The 23,636-nt window shown below is 42.6% G+C and overlaps 1 long non-coding RNA gene across 1 annotated transcript; it reads left to right on the top strand.

The window, feature by feature from the left end:
• Positions 1 to 61: 61 nt before the first annotated feature.
• LOC148006488 (uncharacterized) lies at positions 62 to 22,870 on the top strand. The gene is made up of 4 exons (XR_015683612.1): positions 62 to 113; positions 21,161 to 21,581; positions 21,675 to 21,837; positions 22,072 to 22,870. It is a non-coding gene; the product is annotated as an uncharacterized LOC148006488 (long non-coding RNA).
• The last annotated feature ends 766 nt before the right edge of the window (positions 22,871 to 23,636 follow it).

Genomic DNA, 23,636 nt, shown 5'->3' with positions numbered 1-23,636 from the left:
AGCTTCAACGGGCTCTGTCCCCGCCCACAGCAGTCTCGCCCCGCCCCTCCCCGCCTCGGCCACTCCCGCCGCCGCGCCTCGCCGCGCCTCGGCTTGGCGTACCTGCAGAGCAGGTGAGTTCCAGAGGATCCAAGATTGGCCCAAAGGGACAGGAGGAGAGCCAAACTACACAGCACACCCGCAATGGCCAAACCTATGGGTGTGGCGTCCTTGGATGTGGCCCGAGCGCCTGGAGGCTATTTTCTGGGACAGATGCCTAAGAACCTGAATTGTAGTTGTGGTGCTGCTGATCTGGCAATGGAGCCAAGCCTAGTGAACAACCCTACTTCCCCTGCTAGGTCAAAAACCGATCCTTTAAGCGATAGAGCCAGTATCCCATCAGTCTCGCTTCTCATCACCTACTTAGTGTCTAACACTGCGCTCAGCACTCTCGTGGAGGTCAGAGGACAACTTCCAGTAGACTCCTTCCACCATGTGGATCCAGGGCATCAAACTCCGGTCGTTAAACTTCGTGGCAAGTACCTTTACCTACCAAGCCATCTTGCCCACTTGGAGATGTGTTTTTTATACAGCCTTCAAGCTAATGGTTGTTTTGGGGTTTCTTGCTGCTGCTGCTGCTGCTGCTGCTGCTGCTGCTGCTGCTGCTGCTGCTGCTGTTGTTGTTGTTTGTTTACTTGAAAAGGTGTTGTCTGCAAAAATACTATTGAGTTTGTTTTGTTTAAAGTGTAGTTATTATACCTAGTGAGACTCCACTGGAGAAAAGTAATTTTCTTTTGCTCATGATGGGTACCAGTTTCAGATAGCTTCTGGGTTAAAGGTGGGACGCTGTGTCCACTTCACTCTCTCAACTCTAGGACTCCATCTGGCTTGATTCTCTGTAGGTCCTTTGCATGCTGTCACAATTCCTGTAAGTTCCTATGTGAATTAGTTCTGTTGTATCCGGAAGACACTTTCTTTGGAGTCATCCATCACCTCCAGCTCTTAACAATCTTTTCTCCTTTTCTGGGTAGATCCCTGAGCCCTGAATAGAGGGGTTTGATGAAGACACTCTATTTGGGTGGCTTAGCATCTTTTTATACTTGATTTTCAGATGATATAAAAGCTACAAAGGCCTAGTAATATCTATTTTTGTGGAACTACCTCAGGTCTCTGTTGAATTCCCTTTGCTCTTCTGACTTTTAAGTTCATGAACCCTGTTTCAGCGTCAGTGTACATCATCCCACCAGGGCAAATCTGCTCCTGCTGGGTGTGACTGGGATTCGGTGGATGACCAAGAAAGCAGATATACATTCCTGAGCATTTGATAACAGAGGAAAGAGATCCTTTGGCAAGGATCTAGAGAAGTAGATCTTACTTCAAAAAAAAAAATTAAACCTCAGTTCACCTTCCAGTACAGTGCACATAATCTCAAACATTTTGTCTTCCTTGCACCAGCTGAACAAAAAGACACAACCATATTCATTAGCTTGATAAAAGTCACCAGAGGAGGTAGAGATGACTCAGGCCAAGAATTAAAGAGCTAAGGGTTTTTCCTAACCGACGTCCCCTCCATTCATCCAGTCATTGCTCCCACTTCCTCATATTTTACTTCCGTTATCTTCATCAAACAAACTCAGATGTCACCAGTGACATCGCTGCACAGAAAAATAGCAACGTTGGTTTTGATTTATCAGTTATTGAGTCTCGATGTTCTATAGCCTCTAATGTAGATTATCCTTTGCTCTTGCAAGAGCGTATTCATTCGCCTGTGCTTCCTTAAATGAAACAGAAGCTCTGTCCTCATCTGCCTCCTTCCGTGCTTCCTTCTTCCAGTGGCCTCACCGCCATTTTGTTCCACCAACCTCGGGTTCTTTTACTGCGGCTTTGCCTCCGTACAGCTGGCACTTCCCCCACGCCTTTCTCTCCGCGTGCATTGTTTCCCTAAGCATGTCTGTTCACTTTCGATGTATGTCTTCATTTAATTCTTATTTATGCGTTTCTTTTCCTGCAAAAGAGCCAAAGACTTTGTGAAGGCAGAAGTCATACTGTAACAGAAACATACACTTCAGTTTATATAAGGAGCTCAAATTTTTGAATCTAGGGAAAGAGACTAGAGCTACAGAGGAAAGTGCTCTAGCTAGCAATTCATGTTTGGTTGCCTCCTGCAATTGCGCTTCAGTGATCAGCGGAAGCCAGGTCTTCAACCTGGTTCTTTGTTACCCTCCTCCAAGAATGGTATCCACAGACGTCAGAACGTAAATAGGAGGTACTTTATTATCAATTCATCATGATTAACAACTTTAAACCGGATAAAACAGGATTTAAATAAGATAAGTTTGAACTCTTGTCCACAGGAGGATACTATCTTGGAGCCATAGAAGCTCTGAGAAATGTTTTGTGGTTTGTTTGGAGGTTTTGTTTGCTTTTTGCTCGCTCGCTCACTGGCTGGCTGGCTGGCTGGCTGGCTGGCTGGCTTGCTTGCTTGCTTGCTTTGGCTTGAGGGGTCAGCCGTGGCTGACCTACAACTCAGGATAAGATGAAGATGTCCTCCAATTCACAAGATCCACCTGCCTGTGTCTGTGCTACAGTGTTAGGATTAAAAGCCTGTGGCCCTCTACTGACAACCTTGGGGAGTGTTACAGCTTTCGGAGGCTGGAAGCAGCCGGTTTGAGTCTCATCTCATCTGCAGTGTCTCAGAGGCTGAGGACAAATAGGTCTTCCCCAACTCCTACTTCCTGTAGCCACTGGTTGAGTACCAGGGACCAATATCTCTCCAGTGACTCTTAAAGGTCTTCTCTCCTGAGCGAGCTGCCTGGGAACTGGATTATGAACTCTTCGTTCAGGCCTCATCCCCTGAAAAGAACAGGAGTCTCTGCCTTCTATAGGCTTTAGTCTGAATTTATAGGGTACCAATTAGACTCTGATTGGCAGAACTTGGGTTTGCAGAGAAGACGAGGAAATGAGACCAATCAGGGAAGAGCTTTCAAACCGGGTGAGAAAAGATAAGAACCCTGGGCCAACCAAACATTTCTAAAAGTCCACCATCAAATCTGCCACGTCCCCTACCCTGTCTCTGCAGAGGGGAATTTAGAAGAAAATCTGTTCCTGTCTATGCCCAGTTACCTGGCCTAGTGCTTCCTTCATCTAGGGAATTTTGCTCAGATGGGGTTTCTGTTTCTTTGGAGCTTGTTTGCAGTTCTTCTGCCCTCAAGGCTTGAGGTTGCCAGCTGTCTGGTGGGGGTGCCTCTGGAGAGGGTGCCCCTAACAGTACTTCCACAATGGGGGGACTGCTCTATAGCTAAAGTTTTCCAATCCTTGACAACCAAATTGCTGTTCTCAGCACTTAAAATGTGACTAGCATGACTGAAACCAATGAGGAGTTATGGGGACATAAGTGGCACTTTTTTGTGTTGGGTTGCTGTGTTTTGTTGAGACAGGTTCTTGTGTAGCCCAGACTGGCTTCAAACTTGCTGTGTAGTCAAGGATGACCTTCTACCTCTAGTTCTCTGTCCTCCACCCCCTAAAATATGGGATTGTAGGCAGGTACCATCAAAGTCCAACTTCCAGTTTTTACATCTCAATTCATTTAAATTTAAACGGTCATGTTGTGCCTCATGGCGACCTCATCCAGTAGTACACCATCACAGAAAGCTAATGTATTTGTGCCAAGAAATAGGAATCCTGCCTTCCCCCTACTACAGCCAAGTGTGTCTGGAAAAACATTTGTGTTTTTGCATACTGACCTCATGCTATTAACCTCCCCCCAAATGCTGTATGTAAAGATGTAGACATATCGATACAACTTCTGGCACATTGTATACCAGATAGCCCCTTGTGAACCACCTTACTTCTAACCATTATATAAAGCTCCTATCATGTGATGTGTGCTTGGAAGATGTCCAGAGAATGGGAAGAATCGGGGTTGTAGTAAAAATTCTGGCCCCACCGAAGTTACCACCTTTCTGAGAAATCATTTCTTTACCCTAAAAAGAAAAATTTATGATATTTTATTGTGTGTATACTCCTGTGGCAATCCGGAACAACTGTGGTTGTTGGTTTTTTTTCTCCTTTTGCCATGTGGGGTCCAAGAACCAAACCCAGGTCTTCTGGTTGGAGGGCAAGTCTCTTCCCTGTTAAGCCATCATCTCGTCAGCCCAGAGCCATTTCCTCTTAAACAAGGCTCTGTGAAAGAGCTAAGATGGTTCAGAAGTTACTTGGCTACTGCAAAAGGACTACGTTTGGTAGCTGCAAGGCTGTTGAGATAATTGAGGTCAGTATTTCATCTCCATCTTGAGGGGAAGTTCAGCTATCCAGTCTACTTCTGGAGTTCCTGAGATGTTTAAAAAAAAAAAAATGTGTTTCCTGTTGCTTCTAAAACTACTGTGCTCAGGCTGGAGAGATGGCTCAGTGGTTAAGAGCTCTGACTGTTCTTCCAGAGGTCCTGAGTTCAAATCCCAGCAACCACATGTTGGCTCACAACCATCTGTTTGTTTGTTTGTTTGTTTTCTTTGGAGCTGGGAACCAAACCCAGGACCTTGCGCCTGCTAGGCAAGCGCTCTACCACTGAGCTAAATCCCCAACCCCGCTCACAACCATCTGTAATGGGATCTGATGCCCTCTTTGGTCCGTCTGAAGACAGAGACAGTGTACTCACATATAATAAATAAATAAATCTTTAAAACTACTGTGCTCATCCCCGGAACAGCCATCAGCATTTTCATCAGACCAGGAGTGACAAGAAGGGACAAGAGGACCAGTAAATTACTGAGGACATCTGAAGTATGTATGTTTGACATCTTAGCAATCCCAGTGTACGTTTGCCACAACCTGCCCAAGTGTTACTAGAGGAATGCTGAAATACCAGCTCACAAGTCTGTTCACAACCCCGTGTTTTACTAAAATACTCTGTAAGCCTCAGTGTCCTCAGATTCATTGTCAGATGAGCTGACTGGGAAAGCTCAGTGTGATACTCCCACCATGCTCTAAGAGAAAATAAAGCTTATCCTTGTTCAAGTTGAAGTCTAGACGTGCCTCAGCTTGTCAACTCTGGCCAGATTTATAGCTTATTTAACATCAGCAGAGTAATACAACCTTTCTCCTGGATGACTAAAACCTTGACGTAACTAAAATTATGAGCCAGTAGGAAAACCACTTAACGTGTACTTGAGTACGTGTAACCCTAATGCAAACATGGGGGTAGCCAAGCTGCTGTGGAACCTGTTATGTACCTAAGTTACTACGAAGGACTGTAAAGCACAAGAGTATTCGAGCTGGGAGCGCTCCTGTCCAGCACAATCAGGTTAGTGAAGAGTCAGGATCTGTGTGGAGAATAAAAACACTGTGACACTGCTAGACACAGGTGACCTCAAAGATGAGTTCCCTCTACAAAATCCCCTTACAGAAGCAGGTTCCAGGCATAATGACCTGAAGTTTATTTCATGCTTCAAAGAAGACCGGGCGTTTCTCACGAAGCCTGGCCCACTGAGATGCTTCTGATACCCACTGAAAACAAAGCCTCACACTTAGGAAAGCCATCTCAGTGAACCCACTCCTTTGGGTCCTGGGACATCCAGCCTCAGTGATAACTTGGAACCCAGTAGAGAGAAACCTAGACACACAGAGATAACGGTAGACCCTGATGCCAGGAAGAAGTGGAGCTGCTGCCCTTGCATTGTAGCATTTCTTTTTACAGAAGGCACGGAAACATTCTAGTAAGATTAACTTCTAAACCATGCATCAGATTATCGTCTGTGCTTATTTTCATTACTGGTCTTCAGAGATGCTCAGTAACTATAAACATAGAAAGAGAGGCGTCCATGCCTTTCATATTGGGAAATATGAGACAGAGAACGAAAGCACAAATCACCACAAACCAAGTGCCACCAGCTCTGTCACATAGGTCAAGAAACATCACTAGCAAACCAGAAAGTTTTCCTATCTCTCTGCCTACTTCACCCACCTACTTGACAAGGCAACTGTCCTGAGTTTTATGACAAGCGTCCCCTTGCTGTTCTCTATGGTGTTTACCAACCAGGCACATATCTTTCACCTCGCTTTGTTCTGCTTCTGTCTCAATGCAATTGCTCATATGATTGCATACATGAAATTGGTTCTACAAGTTATGGACATGTGAGGTGCTTCCAGTTTTATACTAAGATGGTTGTGAGTGTTCTTGTATATGTCCCTAAGAGAATGTGCAAATTTCTGTTAAGTGCCTATGGGGATGTGGAATTGTAAGCCACAAAGTATGCAGATGTTCAATCTCAATATTTAATGAAAATCTATTCCAAAGAAAATGTGCAAAACAACTTGTAATAAAACCAAATGCCACCATAATGTTTTACAGTTCAGATCTTAAAACTTTTTGGTCACTGGGATGGATACCTTATAAAGTGTCCAATCTGATAAAGTATGGCCATCTTAACAATTGAGACCCTTGTCCTAGTTTGCTTCCTATTATCATGATCTATACCGTGATCAGAAGTAACTTGGGAGGAAAGGGCTTGTTATGTCCTACAGGTCCATCATCAAGAGAAGCCAGGGCAAGAACTCAAGCTGAAACCTGGAGGCCGGAGCTGAAGCTCAGACCATGAAAGAGTGCTGGTTACTGGTTTGCTCCTGTAGATTGATCAGTTTGCTTTCTTTTTTTACATATACAGCTTTATTCTTTTTTTTAATCTTATTTTTCTTGGATATTTTATGTGTTTACATTTCAAATGTTATCCCTTTCCCCCCATGTCCCATTCCCCCTCCCCCTCCCCCTGCTTCTGTGAAGATGATTCCACTCCCACCCACCTACTCCCACCTCAACACCCTGGCATTCCCTTACACTTGGGAAATGAACCTTCACAGGAACAAGGGCTTTCTCCTGTTAATGCTGGACAATGCCATCCTCTGCGACATATGTGGCTGGAATCATGAGTCCCTCCATGTGTATGACTGAAGAAAAGGTCATCCATATATCCACCTGGGAATCCATCCCATATGCAGCCACCAAACCCAGTCACTATTGCTGATGCCAAGAGGTGCTTGCTGACAGGAGCCAGATATGGAAGTCTCCTGAGAGGCTCTGCCAGAGCCCTACTGATATAAATGAAGATGCTTGCAGCCAACCATTGGACTGAGCACAGGGACCCAATGGAGGAGTTAGGGGAAGGATTGAAGGAGCTGAAGGGGTTTGTAACCCCATAGGAAGAACAACACTATCAACCAACCAGATCCTACCAGAGCTCCCAGGGACTAAATCAGTTTGCTTTCTTATACACCTCAGGGCCATCTGCCCTGGGAAGGCACCTCCCACACTTAAGCTTATCCCACATCAATCATCAATTGAGAAAATACTTGACAGACATGCCCATGGGCTAATCTGATATAGTCATTTCCTCAACAGATGTTAACTCTTCCCTAATGGGTCAAGGTGACAAAATAAAAAAATAAAAATAATGACTCCAGTTTGGGTCAAGTTGACAAAATAAAAAAATAAAAATAAATGAAAACAACAACAACAAAACCCAACCAGCACAAACCTCAAGGAATTCTCTACTTATGGCCACTTCTCCCTTAAGTACCTTTCAATTTACCATATAGGAAATTAAAACTGAAAAGTATTTAGAATATTTCTTTTTCTTTACACATATTCTAAGAAACATAAAAATAAAATAAGGTATATTTTCCAGAATAAAAGCATGAGGAGAATGTTCCTTTTGTGTTTCTATAAGTCTTCCAGTGTTGACCTAATGGATGGTGAAGATTAATGGGGTTCTCCCATCTGTTTCTGAACTCTCTTCGAGGATGTCCCATGGCTTGTGTCCTCTGGGAAACCTCCCTTTGCACTCCTTGAGAGAATGAGAGTTAAAAAGGCTAATAATGCCTCGGCTGACCCCTCAAACGATGTCTAGAATTCACAGGGGTTTCTACACCTCATATCAAGGGCTACAGCTTTAAATCTTTACTTAGATGTCTGTGAAGCATTCACTGAGGCAGGTCTAGACAAGCTGCATTCCAAAAGCAATTAGCGATATTGTCATGAGAGGTAGTATGTAAGAGTCTAATCCTTCCCTGCCTCGGACACTGGGAGGAGGGTTATAATGCCACTATTAATAAAACAAAGTCGTCAAAAATATTTAAGGTATACATTTTGATTGATACATGGAGGTTTTTTTCAATTTCATGTAATCAAAGTTTGAAACTTATTCCTACAAATTTTGAGACCCAATCTATGGATAACCAGAAACGTTGTTGTGAGACAACTGAACTCACTGTGACTTTCGTGATAAAACAGGATTTGTTCGCTCATATAATCAATCTCCCACTTTATAGACACATAGTGTTGTTTTTATTGTTGCATTTGGATCCGTGGTAAATACTTCAAAGAGATCAGTTACTACAAAAGGAGTCTTTAATGCTATAGACAGCTTGTCTTGGAAATCCTTTATCCACAGATCCCAGCATTTGACTGTCATACTTCCAAGCCTCTCAGCTCTCATCATTGAAAGTGTGTCGTGGCCAACAGCATTCAAATGCCAGGGACAAGTGATATTCTCAAAGACAGGTTGAATTGGTCCTCGTGCCAGTGGGAATTGTTTTTCCTATTGATTAAAACCTCTTTTCAAAGAGGTGAGGCAGTTCTTTGTGAGCTAGAAGAGAACTGTCCCAAGACTCCAGCTCTCCAGGAACCCGTGATGCCTGGGATCCCACAGAGATGCTCATGCTTTAACCCCGCAGACTCTGAGAAATTTTTATTCTATATCAGGAGAATCTGCAGAGGAAGTAATCTGCCTGCTTGATTCTGACTAACTGGCCACCTGCTTACTCTCTACTTAACCATTTCCTGTCTTTTCCTTCTTGAAAGGGAAGCTGACTTTGCTCTCCAAAGACTGGGGCTGTGCTGCAAGATAGCTTCTGTGAGCATATTGGGGTACACATGCCTCTCATGTCCCTCTCACATTTACTCTTACATAGTCTAAGAAGTTTTCCCTTCAATGTAACTACTCCAGCCACAATCACAACCTTCAAAGCTCAGACACGAAAGCTGTTTAAATTGGCTGTTGGAAGTGACCTGCAGCCCACCTGTGCAGTCTTCCCACTCTACCCCAGAGTCTGCTCCTGGAAAAGAATAAACATCTGCTTTCAAAGTGTATTTTTAAAAAAAACATGGACATTCTACATGATTTGTTGTTGTTTTAACCAAAGATACATGCTGGCTTCTCCATGGTCTTAATTTCTGTCCTCATTTTTAACACCCGTGGCTTGTTTTGTTTGTTTGTTTTTCTTCTTCCTGATAGACTCATTGTTTTCTGTTTTTTGACGGGGGTCAATAATGTATTCTTACAGTGCAGGGCTGCAAAGAACTCAGAAGAAATGTGGAGCAAGAATCAGTACAGTGAACCAAGTGACAGTGTACTGGGAAGAACACGGACCAATGCCAGAAAGTCTCTCTAGGAGAAGCCAAGGCAGGAAACCCTGATTTGCATACGTCCCCAAACAGAGCCCAGCACAGAAGGGACCATAGAGAGCCAGACTGCCAGGCAAGAATATAAGCGTGCATATTGGGAAGTCAACAAATTGTACCACAAAGTATTCTGAGTATAGTCTTGAATATATACCCTTGGTCTGGCATCCTGTATACAAATACTGGAGAGTTTGAAGTGTTGGATATCAATTTTTTTATCTCTGGTTTAAGATATTCAGTTGCCATGGCCTATCATCACACAACTTTTCTTTAATATGAATGCTGAATCCGCTGAGTAAAAGTAAACCTTCCCATTTGCATGTATGCTGTGTTAAAGAGGAAAGCTTAATTCACATAACAGACATTTTGATCATAATTATCTCTAATGTTCTGTTCTGATGATGTGCATACACTTTTTAAAACTTGAACTATTGGGCTCCATGGAGAAGCCACCCAGCCTGGATGACTAGGAGAGCAGACACAAGACTGGACAGCAAGCTGGAGGAAAATATAAAACAAGGCTGTTGTAGCATTTGAATTCACTGGGAAAGACCAAAAAAAGAAGAAAAAGGAAAAAAGAGACTTAAGACTCAATTCAAATTTAGATTAAATGCATTTATTCTTACTGCTAACAGAAGGACGGCTGCCGTGGAACCAAACAGCATGCCATGCTGAAGGAGACTAAAGAAACGATTTATAGATGGCCTTTCCTCCAGTCTCTGCTCCACTCTTTGTCCCTGTATTTCATTCTATGAGTATTTTTGTTCCCCTTTCTCAGAAGGACTGAAGCATCCACACTTTAGTCTTTCCTTTTCTTGAGCTTCTTGTGGTCTGTGAACTGTATCTTGAGTATTCTGAGCTTTTGAGCTAATATCCACTCATCAATGAGTGCATACCATGTGTGTTCTTTTGTGATTGGGTTACCTCACTCAGGATGATATTTTCTAGTTCCATCCATTCGCCTAAGAATTTCATGAAGTCATTGGTTTTGTGGGGTTTTTTTTGTTTGTTTGTTTTTGGTTTTGTTTGTTTGTTTGTTTTGGGGTTTTTTTTTTTGTTTTTTTTTTCAGAGCTGGGGACCGAACCCAAGGCCTTGCACTTGCTAGGCAAGCACTCTACCACTGAGCTAAATCCCCAACCCCAAAGTCATTGTTTTTAATAGCTGAGTAGTACTCCATTGGGTAAATGTACCATTTTCTGTATCCATCCCTCTCTTGAAGGATGGGAAACATCATCTGGGTTGTTTGCAGCTTCTGGCTATTATAAATAAGACTGCTATGAACATAGTGGGGCATGTTATTTGTTGGAGCATATTTTGGGTATATGCCAGGAGTGCTATAGCTGGGGATCCATCCCATATACAAACACCAAACCGAGTCACTCACTATTGCTGATGCCAAGAAGGGCTTGCTGACAAGAGCCTGATATGGATGCCTCCTGAGAGGCTGTGCCAGAGCCTGACAAATACAGAGGTGGATGCTCATAACCAACCACTGGACTGAGAACGGGGTCCCCAATATAGGAGTTAGAGAAAGGACTGAAGGAGCTGAAGGGGTTTGCAACCCCATAAGAAGAAGAACAATATCAACCACCCAGACCCCTCAGAGTTCCCAGGGACTAAACCACCATCCCAAGAATACACAGGGATGGACCCATGGCACCTTGTCTGCATCAGTGAAAGGAAAGGCTCTTGGTCCTGTCAAGGCTCAATGCCCCAGTGTAGGGGAATGCCAGAGCAGGGAGGAGGGAGGGTGTGGGTGGGTAGATGGGGTCCATAGAAGCAGGGGCATGGGGATGGGTTTCCGAAGGGAAAACCAGGTAATGGAATAACATTTGAAATGTAATTAAAGAGACCCAACCGCCTGGTCAGGTGGGCACTCCTGAGGCTGCAGAGCGGAAGAGACCACCAACACTGCTCACCCCTGCCCACATCCCTGGCCCAAGAGGAAACTGTATAAGGCCTCTGGGCTCCCGTGGGGGAGGGCCCAGGAGCGGCAGGACCCCTGCCAGAGACACCGCCGGACCCTGAAGGAAACAGACCGGATAAACAGTTCTCTGCACCCAAATCCCGTGGGAGGGAGAGCTAAACCTTCAGAGAGGCAGACAAGCCTGGGAAACCAGAAGAGACTGCTCCCTGCACACACATCTCGGACGCCAGAGGAAAAAGCCAAGGACCATCTGGAACCCTGGTGCACTGAAGCTCCCGGAAGGGGCGGCACAGGTCTTCCTGGTTGCTGCCGCTGGGCAGCACCCCACGAGCGAACCTGAGCCTCGGGACCACAGGTAAGACCAAATTTTCTGCTGCAAGAAAGCTGCCTGGTGAACTCAAGACACAGGCCCACAGGAACAGCTGAAGACCTGTAGAGAGGAAAAACTACACGCCCGAAAGCAGAACACTCTGTCCCCAGAACTGACTGAAAGAGAGGAAAACAGGTCTACAGCACTCCTGACACACAGGCTTATAGGACAGTCTAGCCACTGTCAGAAATAGCAGAACAAAGTAACACTAGAGATAATCTGATGGCGAGAGGCAAGCGCAGGAACCCAAGCAACAGAAACCAAGACTACATGCCATCATCGGAGCCCAATTCTCCCACCAAAACAAACATGGAATATCCAAACACACCAGAAAAGCAAGATCTAGTTTCAAAATCATATTTGATCATGATGCTGGAGGACTTCAAGAAAGACATGAACACACTTAGGGAAACACAGGAAAACATTAATAAACAAGTAGAAGCCTACAGAGAGGAATCGCAAAAATCCCTGAAAGAATTCCAGGAAAACACAATCAAACAGTTGAAGGAATTAAAAATGGAAATAGAAGCAATCAAGAAAGAACACATGGAAACAACCCTGGATATAGAAAACCAAAAGAAGAGACAAGGAGCTGTAGATACAAGCTTCACCAACAGAATACAAGAGATGGAAGAGAGAATCTCAGGAGCAGAAGATTCCATAGAAGTCATTGACTCAACTGTCAAAGATAATGCAAAGCGGAAAAAGCTACTGGTCCAAAACATACAGGAAATCCAGGACTCAATGAGAAGATCAAACCTAAGGATAATAGGTATAGAAGAGAGTGAAGACTCCCAGCTCAAAGGACCAGTAAATATCTTCAACAAAATCATAGAAGAAAACTTCCCTAACCTAAAAAAAGAGATACCCATAGACATACAAGAAGCCTACAGAACTCCAAAGAGATTGGACCAGAAAAGAAACACCTCCCATCACATAATTGTCAAAACACCAAACGCACAAAATAAAGAAAGAATATTAAAAGCAGTAAGGGAAAAAGGTCAAGTAACATATAAAGGGAGACCTATCAGAATCACACCAGACTTCTCGCCAGAAACTATGAAGGCCAGAAGATCCTGGACAGATGTCATACAGACCCTAAGAGAACACAAATGCCAGCCCAGGTTACTGTATCCTGCAAAACTCTCAATTAACATTGATGGAGAAACCAAGATATTCCATGACAAAACCAAATTTACACAATATGTTTCTACAAATCCAGCACTACAAAGGATAATAAATGGTAAAGCCCAACATAAGGAGGCAAGCTATACCCTAGAAGAAGCAAGAAACTAATCGTCTTGGCAACAAAACAAAGAGAATGAAAGCACACAAACATAACCTCACATCCAAATATGAATATAACGGGAAGCAATAATCACTATTCCTTAATATCTCTCAATATCAATGGCCTCAACTCCCCAATAAAAAGACATAGATTAACAAACTGGATACGCAACGAGGACCCTGCATTCTGCTGCCTACAGGAAACACACCTCAGAGACAAAGACAGACACTACCTCAGAGTGAAAGGCTGGAAAACAACTTTCCAAGCAAATGGTCAGAAGAAGCAAGCTGGAGTAGCCATTCTAATATCAAATAAAATCAATTTTCAATTAAAAGTCATCAAAAAAGATAAGGAAGGACACTTCATATTCATCAAAGGAAAAATCAACCAAGATGAACTCTCAATCCTAAATATCTATGCCCCAAATACAAGGGCACCTACGTACGTAAAAGAAACCTTACTAAAGCCCAAAACACACATTGCACCTCACACAATAATAGTGGGAGATTTCAACACCCCACTCTCATCAATGGACAGATCATGGAAACAGAAATTAAACAGTGATGTCGACAGACTAAGAGAAGTCATGAGCCAAATGGACTTAACGGATATTTATAGAACATTCTATCCTAAAGCAAAAGGATATACCTTCTTCTCAGCTCCTCATGGTACTTTCTCCAAAATTGACCATATAATTGGTCAAAAAACGGGCCTCAACAGGTACAGAAAGATAGAAATAATCCCATGCATGCTATCGGACCACCACGGCCTAAAACTGGTCTTCAATAACAATAAGGGAAGAATGCCCACATATACGTGGAAATTGAACAATGCTCTACTCAATGATAACCTGGTCAAGGAAGAAATAAAGAAAGAAATTAAAAACTTTTTAGAATTTAATGAAAATGAAGATACAACATACTCAAACTTATGGGACACAATGAAAGCTGTGCTAAGAGGAAAACTCATAGCGCTGAGTGCCTGCAGAAAGAAACAGGAAAGAGCATATGTCAGCAGCTTGACAGCACACCTAAAAGCTCTAGAACAAAAAGAAGCAAATACACCCAGGAGGAGTAGAAGGCAGGAAATAATCAAACTCAGAGCTGAAATCAACCAAGTAGAAACAAAAAGGACCATAGAAAGAATCAACAGAACCAAAAGTTGGTTCTTTGAGAAAATCAACAAGATAGATAAACCCTTAGCCAGACTAACGAGAGGACACAGAGAGTGCGTCCAAATTAACAAAATCAGAAATGAAAAGGGAGACATAACTACAGATTTGGAGGAAATTCAAAAAATCATCAGATCTTACTATAAAAACCTATATTCAACAAAATTTGAAAATCTTCAGGAAATGGACAATTTCCTAGACAGATACCAGGTATCGAAGTTAAATCAGGAACTGATAAACCAGTTAAACAACCCCATAACTCCTAAGGAAATAGAAGCAGTCATTAAAGGTCTCCCAATCAAAAAGAGCCCAGGTCCAGACAGGTTTAGTGCAGAATTCTATCAAACCTTCATAGAAGACCTCATACCAATATTATCCAAACTATTCCACAAAATTGAAACAGATGGAGCCCTACCGAATTCCTTCTACGAAGCCACAATTACTCTTATTCCTAAACCACACAAAGACACAACAAAGAAAGAGAACTTCAGACCAATTTCCCTTATGCATGTCGACGCAAAAATACTCAACAAAATTCTGGCAAACCGAATTCAAGAGCACATCAAAACAATCATCCACCATGATCAAGTAGGCTTCATCCCAGGCATGCAGGGATGGTTTAATATACGGAAAACCATCAACGTGATCCATTATATAAACAAACTGAAAGAACAGAACCACATGATCATTTCATTAGACGCTGAGAAAGCATTTGACAAAATTCAACACCCCTTCATGATAAAAGTCCTGGAAAGAATAGGAATTCAAGGCCCATACCTAAACATAGTAAAAGCCATATACAGCAAACCAGTTGCTAACATTAAACTAAATGGAGAGAAACTTGAAGCAATCCCACTAAAATCAGGGACTAGACAAGGCTGCCCACTCTCTCCCTACTTATTCAATATAGTTCTTGACGTTCTAGCCAGAGCAATCAGACAACAAAAGGAGATCAAAGGGATACAGATCGGAAAAGAAGAGGTCAAAATATCACTATTTGCAGATGACATGATAGTATATTTAAGTGATCCCAAAGTTCCACCAGAGAACTACTAAAGCTGATAAACAACTTCAGCAAAGTGGCTGGGTATAAAATTAACTCAAATAAATCAGTTGCCTTCCTCTATACAAAAGAGAAACAAGCCGAGAAAGAAATTAGGGAAACGACACCCTTCATAATAGACCCAAATAATATAAAGTACCTCGGTGTGACTTTAACCAAGCAAGTAAAAGATCTGTACAATAAGAACTTCAAGACACTGAGGAAAGAAATTGAAGAAGACCTCAGAAGATGGAAAGATCTCCCATGCTCATGGATTGGCAGGATTAATATAGTAAAAATGGCCATTTTACCAAAGGAATCTACAGATTCAATGCAATCCCCATCAAAATACCAATCCAATTCTTCAAAGAGTTAGACAGAACAATTTGCAAATTCATCTGGAATAACAAAAAACCCAGGATAGCTAAAGCTATCCTCAACAATAAAAGGACTTCAGGGGGAATCACTATCCCTGAACTCAAGCAGTATTACAGAGCAATAGTGATAAAAACTGCATGGTATTGGTACAGAGACAGACAGATAGACCAATGGAATAGAATTGAAGACCCAGAAATGAACCCACACACCTATGGTCACTTGATTTTTGACAAAGGAGCCAAAACCATCCAATGGAAAAAAGATAGCATTTTCAGCAAATGGTGCTGGTTCAACTGGAGGGCAACATGTAGAAGAATGCAGATCGATCCATGCTTATCACCCTGTACAAAGCTTAAGTCCAAGTGGATCAAGGACCTCCACATCAAACCAGACACACTCAAACTAATAGAAGAAAAACTAGGGAAGCATCTGGAACACATGGGCACTGGAAAAAATTTCCTGAACAAAACACCAATGGCTTATGCTCTAAGATCAAGAATCGACAAATGGGATCTCATAAAACTGCAAAGCTTCTGTAAGGCAAAGGACACTGTGGTTAGGACAAAACGGCAACCAACAGATTGGGAAAAGATCTTTACCAATCCTATAACAGATAGAGGCCTTATATCCAAAATATACAAAGAACTCAAGAAGTTAAACCGCAGGGAGACAAATAACCCTATTAAAAAATGGGGTATAGGGGTTGGGGATTTAGCTCAGCAGTAGAGCACTTGCCTAGTAAGCACAAGGCCCTGGGTTCGGTCCCCAGCTCCGAAAAAAAGAAAAAAAAAAAAAAAGAAAGAAAGAAAAGAAAAAACGGGTTCAGAGCTAAACAAAGAATTCACAGCTGAGGAATGCCGAATGGCTGAGAAACACCTAAAGAAATGTTCAACATCTTTAGTCATAAGGGAAATGCAAATCAAAACAACCCTGAGATTTCACCTCACACCAGTGAGAACTGCTAAGATCAAAAACTCAGGTGACAGCAAATGCTGGCGAGGATGTGGAGAAAGAGGAACACTCCTCCATTGTTGGTGGGATTGCAGACTGGTACAACCATTCTGGAAATCAGTCTGGAGGTTCCTCAGAAAATTGGACATTGAACTGCCTGAGGATCCAGCTATACCTCTCTTGGGCATATACCCAAAAGATGCCTCAACATATAAAAGAGACACGTGCTCCACTATGTTCATCGCAGCCTTATTTATAATAGCCAGAAAATGGAAAGAACCCAGATGCCCTTCAACAGAGGAATGGATACAGAAAATGTGGTACATCTAATGGAATATTACTCAGTTATCAAAAACAATGACTATGAAATTCATAGGCAAATGGTTGGAACTGGAAAATATCATCCTGAGTGAGTAACCCAATCACAGAAAAACACACATGGTATGCACTCATTGATAAGTGGCTATTAGCCCAAATGCTTGAATTACCCTAGATGCATAGAACACATGAAACTCAAGACGGATGATCAAAATGTGAATGCTTCACTCCTTCTTTAAAAGGGGAACAAGAACACCCTTGGCAGGGAATAGAGAGGCAAAGATTAAAACAGAGACAGAAGGAACACCCATTCAGAGCCTGCCCCACATGTCGCCCACACATATACAGCCACCCAATTAGACAAGATGGATGAAGCAAAGAAGTGCAGGCCGACAGGAGCCGGATGTAGATCTCTCCTGAGAGACACAGCCAGAATATAGCAAATACAGAGGCGAATGCCAGCAGCAAACCACTGAACTGAGAACAGGACCCCCGTTGAAGGAATCAGAGAAAGAACTGGAATTGCTTGAAGGGGCTCGAGACCCCATATGTACAACAATGCCAAGCAACCAGAGCTTCCAGGGACTAAGCCACTACCTAAAGACTATACATGGACTGACCCTGGACTCTGACCTCATAGGTAGCAATGAATAGCCTAGTAAGAGCACCAGTGGAAGGGGAAGCCCTTGGTCCTGCCAAGACTGAACCCCCAGTGAACGTGATTGTTGGGGGGAGGGCGGCAATGGGGGAGGATGGGGAGGGGAACACCCATAAAGAAGGGGAGGGGGATATTGGCCTGGAAACCAGGAAGGGGAATAACAATCGAAATGTAAATAAGAAATACTCAAGTCATGAACACAGGAGTAATGTAGGGAGCTGGGGCTGACTCCCAGTCTCTTAAGTTGCAGTCACACTGAGCCAATCCACTTCTAGGTTCATTCTCAAGGTTGTTAGCTGACCTCAACTACCCTTGATGCAAGGGTCTCTGCAGAGGCTACCGGAGTGTCTTAATGACAAGGCTTGTGTTTTCCCATAAAGTGGTCAGACAGAGAGAAATGAGAGAGGAACAGCAGTTAAGAAAGCACACTGGTGAGAGTATCCAGGATAGACTCTGCATCAACTGTTCTCTGGTACAGGAAGTGACATGACACCATCCTCATTTATCCTGTCAATTATACACTGTAGAACGAAACAACAGGCTGTGAACAATGAAGTGAGGTTTGCCAGGTAGATTTTAGAGGCTGGCTACCACATAGAGAATGAAAAAGAGGGGTTGGGGATTTAGCTCAGTGGTAGAGCGCTTGCCTAGCAAGCACAAGGCCCTGGGTTTGGTCCCCAGCTCCGAAAAAAAAAAAAAGAAAAGAAAAAAAAAAGATTGAAAAGGAAAAAAAATAGTCTAAAGCACTAGAGATAAGAGATATGAAAAGAGACCTGAAGAGAAAATAAAAATGAGGGGCTGGAGAGATGGCTCAGTGGTTAAGAGCACTGACTACTCTTCCAGAGGTCCTGAGTTCAATTCCCAGCAACCACACGGTGGCTTGCAACCATCTATAATGAGATCTGATGCCCTTTTCTGGTGTGTCTGAAGACAGTGACATACATACATACATACATACATACATACATACATACATACATACATACATAGAAAAATAAATAAATCTTAAAAAAAAAAAGAAAAATGAAGGTTTCTTTTTCCACTGATGTCAAAAAGGGGACAAATAGTGACTACCAATCATTTAAAATAGTGACAGTTTTTTAATGCTACAAATCTCTATGTTGGAGAACAGAGACCCACTGTCCAACACTCATTTCAGGAGCTTCCTGACTTGCCTATCCTCTTAGCTGTGGAGAAGAGCAGTAGCAGTGGCTACTAAATTCTGTTTCCCCACTCCATCCTCAGACAGAGTTCTCTGTGCCTTGCCCAAGCTAAGCTCCTGGCTTTTAGCCCCACCCTTCTCTGCCCCGACACAGCTGCTCTACTTCAGCTGTGCGTTGACTCGGACATCCGACCTCCCGGATCAAGGAACTGTGGTGGGAGAGAAAAGAAATATGGCACGTGGTTTCTGTTGGCAACAAACTTAAAATCTCAAGTAAAAAAGAAAAAAGAAAAATAGCCAGACATGGTGGGTGGTACACATCTTTAATCTCAACACTCAGAGGCAGAGAGCAGGCAGATAGATCTCTGTGAGTTTGGGGCCAACCTGATCTCCTGGGACCGGGATTATATTTATGAGCCATCACTCTGGTTCTGAGAAGTGAACCGGGTCCTCTGGAAGAGAAACTAACGCTCTCAAGCGCGGAGCCATCTCTCCAGCCCCCACTGCTAGTGACCTTGAAAGACTATTTGTAGGTTTCCCACAGTGTTTCGAGAATGCAAGAAATTAGTGCAGAACAAATATGACCTTGTTTCCCACCTCAGTGCACTCACTTGGCGGGAATTGACGTGGGCGAGCCTTCAAAGAGTAGATAGCGTTCAGCCTACCGAGAGAATCCCGTTTACTCATCAGTGGTATTGATCAGGCTGTGATAATAGAGCACAGACTTTTAACAAACAGATATCATCTCATCAAAACAGATCCACACTCAGCAACACCCTGAAACCCGATTAGCTATGCCAATTGAAGAACGATCGCTGAGACCTAAGAAGGAAGAACGGAGACAGATGAGCGGCTTCTCTTTCATTTCATAGCAGCTGTGGTGGGAGAAACAGTCCGTAACGATTTTATTTATTGCTAAAAGAGAAATTTAATCCTTCATTTCTACCATCAATGGGATAATAAATTGATTCTGTTTAGTGGGAAGGGTTTGATGCATATGACCATTCCTTCTGAGTCTAATAGTCACGATCCATCATACCTCCTCCCAGGCCAACGGCACTCTCGGTGACCCATAATTCTGGATTTTTCTGAGTCCCTTTGATGTTATCAGAACATATGGAATTAGTGTTGTCAGCCATTTTCTTCTTGTCAGGATAATTCATTGGTATCTCTTCAAAGGAGTTGCTTTTTGTTTTTGTTAAAAAAACAAAACAAAACACTTATTCCCAGCAAAGGTAATTTCTTAATCCTATAAGAAAGAATTAACTAGAAACAACGGTTGTCTCTCTCCTGATTCATTCTTTGTAGCTTATGTTTATACACCAAATGATGTGGTTTTTTTTCTAGGTTGATATACAGTTTTTCCCAGGGAGACTTTGCTGCTGATCAGTGCTGTGGGTCCAGTTCCTTCCTCGTGTGTTTATCTTCGAAGAACTCCCACAGATTGCCTTGGCTCTAACTACAGATAGATGTTTGTTCTGTATGGTTGGGATATGTCAGTGAGAGGGCAGAGATAGGAGGGTGGGAAATAAATCTCATTTTGTGTAAATATATAATAGCAGCCTCAAATGCCGTTGCTGAGCTACATCTTACCAGAAAATAAATGGTTGACATGGAACACTTTCTTAACAGAAGATTTTGATGATAGAGATATCCTGAGAACATGGGGCACCTAAAACTAGGGGCCAGGAGAGGTCAAATGGAACAGCCTACATCCAGAACCAGTTATGCGTCTCTCCATCCAAGTTCCAGTCAAAGGCAGGTTGACCCCAGTGGTTCCCAAAGGTGCTAAAAATTGATGTCTTAAAATACTCCTACACAGGTTATGACATCAAATGCCATCTCCCAGTAAAACCCTTTCCCTTACTTTTTCATTCACAGTCCCAATTTTATAATTACTCAAAGTTCAGGGAAGTCTCTCTGGTACCGGAAGAAGGTCCTTAAATATTTTTCTCTTCCAATCCATCCTACCAGTTCCTGCCGTACTGAATCCCATAGTGGTTCTCTGTGCACATCATTGCTTTTTGATGTCCAAACAAAACAAAACCATCCAATACTTTCACCATTGTCTGCTGGGATTTGGTCCCAGAGTACCACTCAAGTTTTATCCTGCACCGCTCACAAGTATAAATAGCTCCTTCCAGCACTGCGTTATATAGAAAGCACCCGTCCATTATGCTCCCTCACCCATACCTCATTTCTTCTTTTGGTATTTTTAATAATACGTCATCTGCCTCATTGCTTTCAAACATACTTGGCTTATGTGGGCTTTAGCAGTTTATTAGATTGCATCTGCTTCTGTGGACTCGTGTGTCTCCTCTATGCTGTAGTAAGAGACCCTTATCCTCATCACCTTGCTTCCTTGGTTTTTGCGCAATGCCTTTCCCATTAGAGCTGCTGAATGGATGTCAATAGAAAGAGGTTTTTAAAACACAGTTTAAAATCCCACGTATTGTATTTCTAGGTGTGTATGAACGGTGACTGGCTATCCTGCATCCGGAAGTCAGAAAACAACACCTCGGAACTCAGAGGACAAACTTCAGCAGCCAGCACTCTCTACCCTGTGGGGCCCAGTGAGTCCCGGGAATAAAGCGGAGAACCGTTGAGACCACCCAGGGCAACATCTGGCCCATGTGTCCTCACACAGATGCTCACACACAGAAGGAAATACCAACTCTGGGGCTTCGTCCCAGAGCCACTAAATCAAACTTTGTGTTCAGAGAAGTAGTCTAGATCACTCTGGTGAGCACCGAGGTCTGAGAGCTGCTCTAAAGTAGCAATAATACACACAGGACAGGAGAAGGTACATCGTGAAGTAAAAGGAATGAATTAAGGAGTTTGATGTTTTGCGGTGGCAAATGGCTGAGAGATCACAAAGGCAAACGGTTAGAGCTATAGCCATGAGGGTAATTGAAAGAAAAACTGGTGTCGGGCCAATTTACCTTTGAGTAATGTGAAGGCTGGTCTTTGTTTTATAGGAACAAAATAAGAGAAGGCTAAATAAGAAAGACGTAATCTAAAGTAAATCCAAGGCCAACAGAAAAACATTCCTCAGCTACACATACGAAACAGGCAAAGAGGGGACTCTCACACACATTCCTGAGCAGGGAAGAGAAAATAACGCAATTGACCATGTATAAGGTAATTCTTTTTAATGGGTTCTAGGCAGAAATTGTTTAATCTAAAATTTTATATAAAATAATTTGGTACAGAAAGTAATTGATCTTGATGAAGTACAGTATAAAACTCCACTAGTATACAAATAAATTCTATGTATATTTAATTAGTAAATGGGGTTAACATGGTGTATGACTCACAGTCCTGAATAGCCTCCTTCTCCTAGAGAAATAACTGTAAATTAAATCTATTTTGTAGCTTGTATTGAAAAGCCTTGGCCAAAACTACAGGCTAGAGAGATGGCTCAGCAGTTTGGAGCACTGGCTGCTCTTCCAGAGGACCTCAGTTCAATTCCTAGCACATACATGGTCGCTCACAGCTGTACCTCCACTTCCAGCAGATCTGACGCCCTCTTCTGGCCACTGAAGGCACTGCATGAAGACTGCGCACAGACGTACATGCAGGCAAAATAATGGCAGGACATAGAGCTCCGTTGGCAGAGGGTTGAACAATCAGCACTGCAAACCCAGGCATGGTGACACATGTCTGTGATATAGGGAGGAGGGAGGGGAAAAGGGTGCTTTCTAACATGTATAAAACTCCCTTTCACTTTGGAAACGTCTTGAATTTAGCTTCTTTACTTTGTAAGTAGAGAGCTTTATCCTTGTTCACCTTTCGGCTTAATGCTGAGGTCAACTGAAATAACACTTGCAAAAACGCTCCTCTGAGTTAACCAAAGGTCCCCAGGCTTTATGGAGCCTGCTTGTCATCCGAGCCCTTGGGAACCTGAATCAGGACAGCAAGTCCAGACATGGGCTTCATAGAAAGTCTCTATTTAAGAAAAAAGACTTGAGGGCTGGAGAGATGGCTCAGTGGTTAGAGCACTGACTGCTCTTCCAGAGGTCCTGAGTTCAATTCCCAGCAACCACATGGTGGCTCACGACCATCTGTAATGGGATCCAATGCCCTCTTCTGGTCTGTCCAAAGACAGTGACCGTGTACTCACATACATGGAATAAATAAATAAATCTTAAAAAAAAAGAAAAAAAGAAAAAGAAAAAAGACTTGTGTGTTATAAAAATACTTCTGAACGTATGCCGTCGTTTGTCCATTTGTCATTCTGGTTTATTTTTGTTATTATTAAATGTGTGGTTTTTAAGGAATTAACATACACACATACACACACACATACACACACATACACACATACACGCATACATACACACAGACACACACAGACACACAGACACACATACACACACATATACACACATACACACATACACACACATACACACACATACACACACATACACACACATACACTCATACACACACATACACATATACACACATACACACATACATACACATACACACACATATACACACATACACACACATACACACACATACACACATACACACACATACACACATACATACACATACACACATATACACACATACACACATACACACATACACACACATACATACACACACATACACACACATACACACATACACACATACATACACAGCAACGTCTTTCAAGCAGTACAAAAAAATCACAGTGTGGTTACATTCCATTTTTCTTCTAGTGAAAGATAATTTTTTTAAAAACCCTAGTATATTCCCTAGTACCTTTACATGAATAAATGTTTTATGTAATATAGATACAAGATGCATTATTCCCAAGAACCTACATACGTTCATAACTAAGCCACTTTCTATAGAGTAATAAAGCTTAAGCAAGGAAGGTAATACTCTCAGCCAGTTCCTCGTACTGCAATTCGTGGTTGCAAAAAAGGATCGATTAT

This window comes from Rattus norvegicus, chromosome 3 (assembly GCF_021556685.1).
Source record: "Rattus norvegicus strain SHRSP/BbbUtx chromosome 3, alternate assembly SHRSP_T2T, whole genome shotgun sequence".
Classification (NCBI taxonomy): Eukaryota; Metazoa; Chordata; class Mammalia; order Rodentia; family Muridae; genus Rattus; species Rattus norvegicus.
The sequence above is the reverse complement of the archived record's forward strand: the minus strand, read 5'-3'. Positions and strand labels throughout refer to the sequence as shown.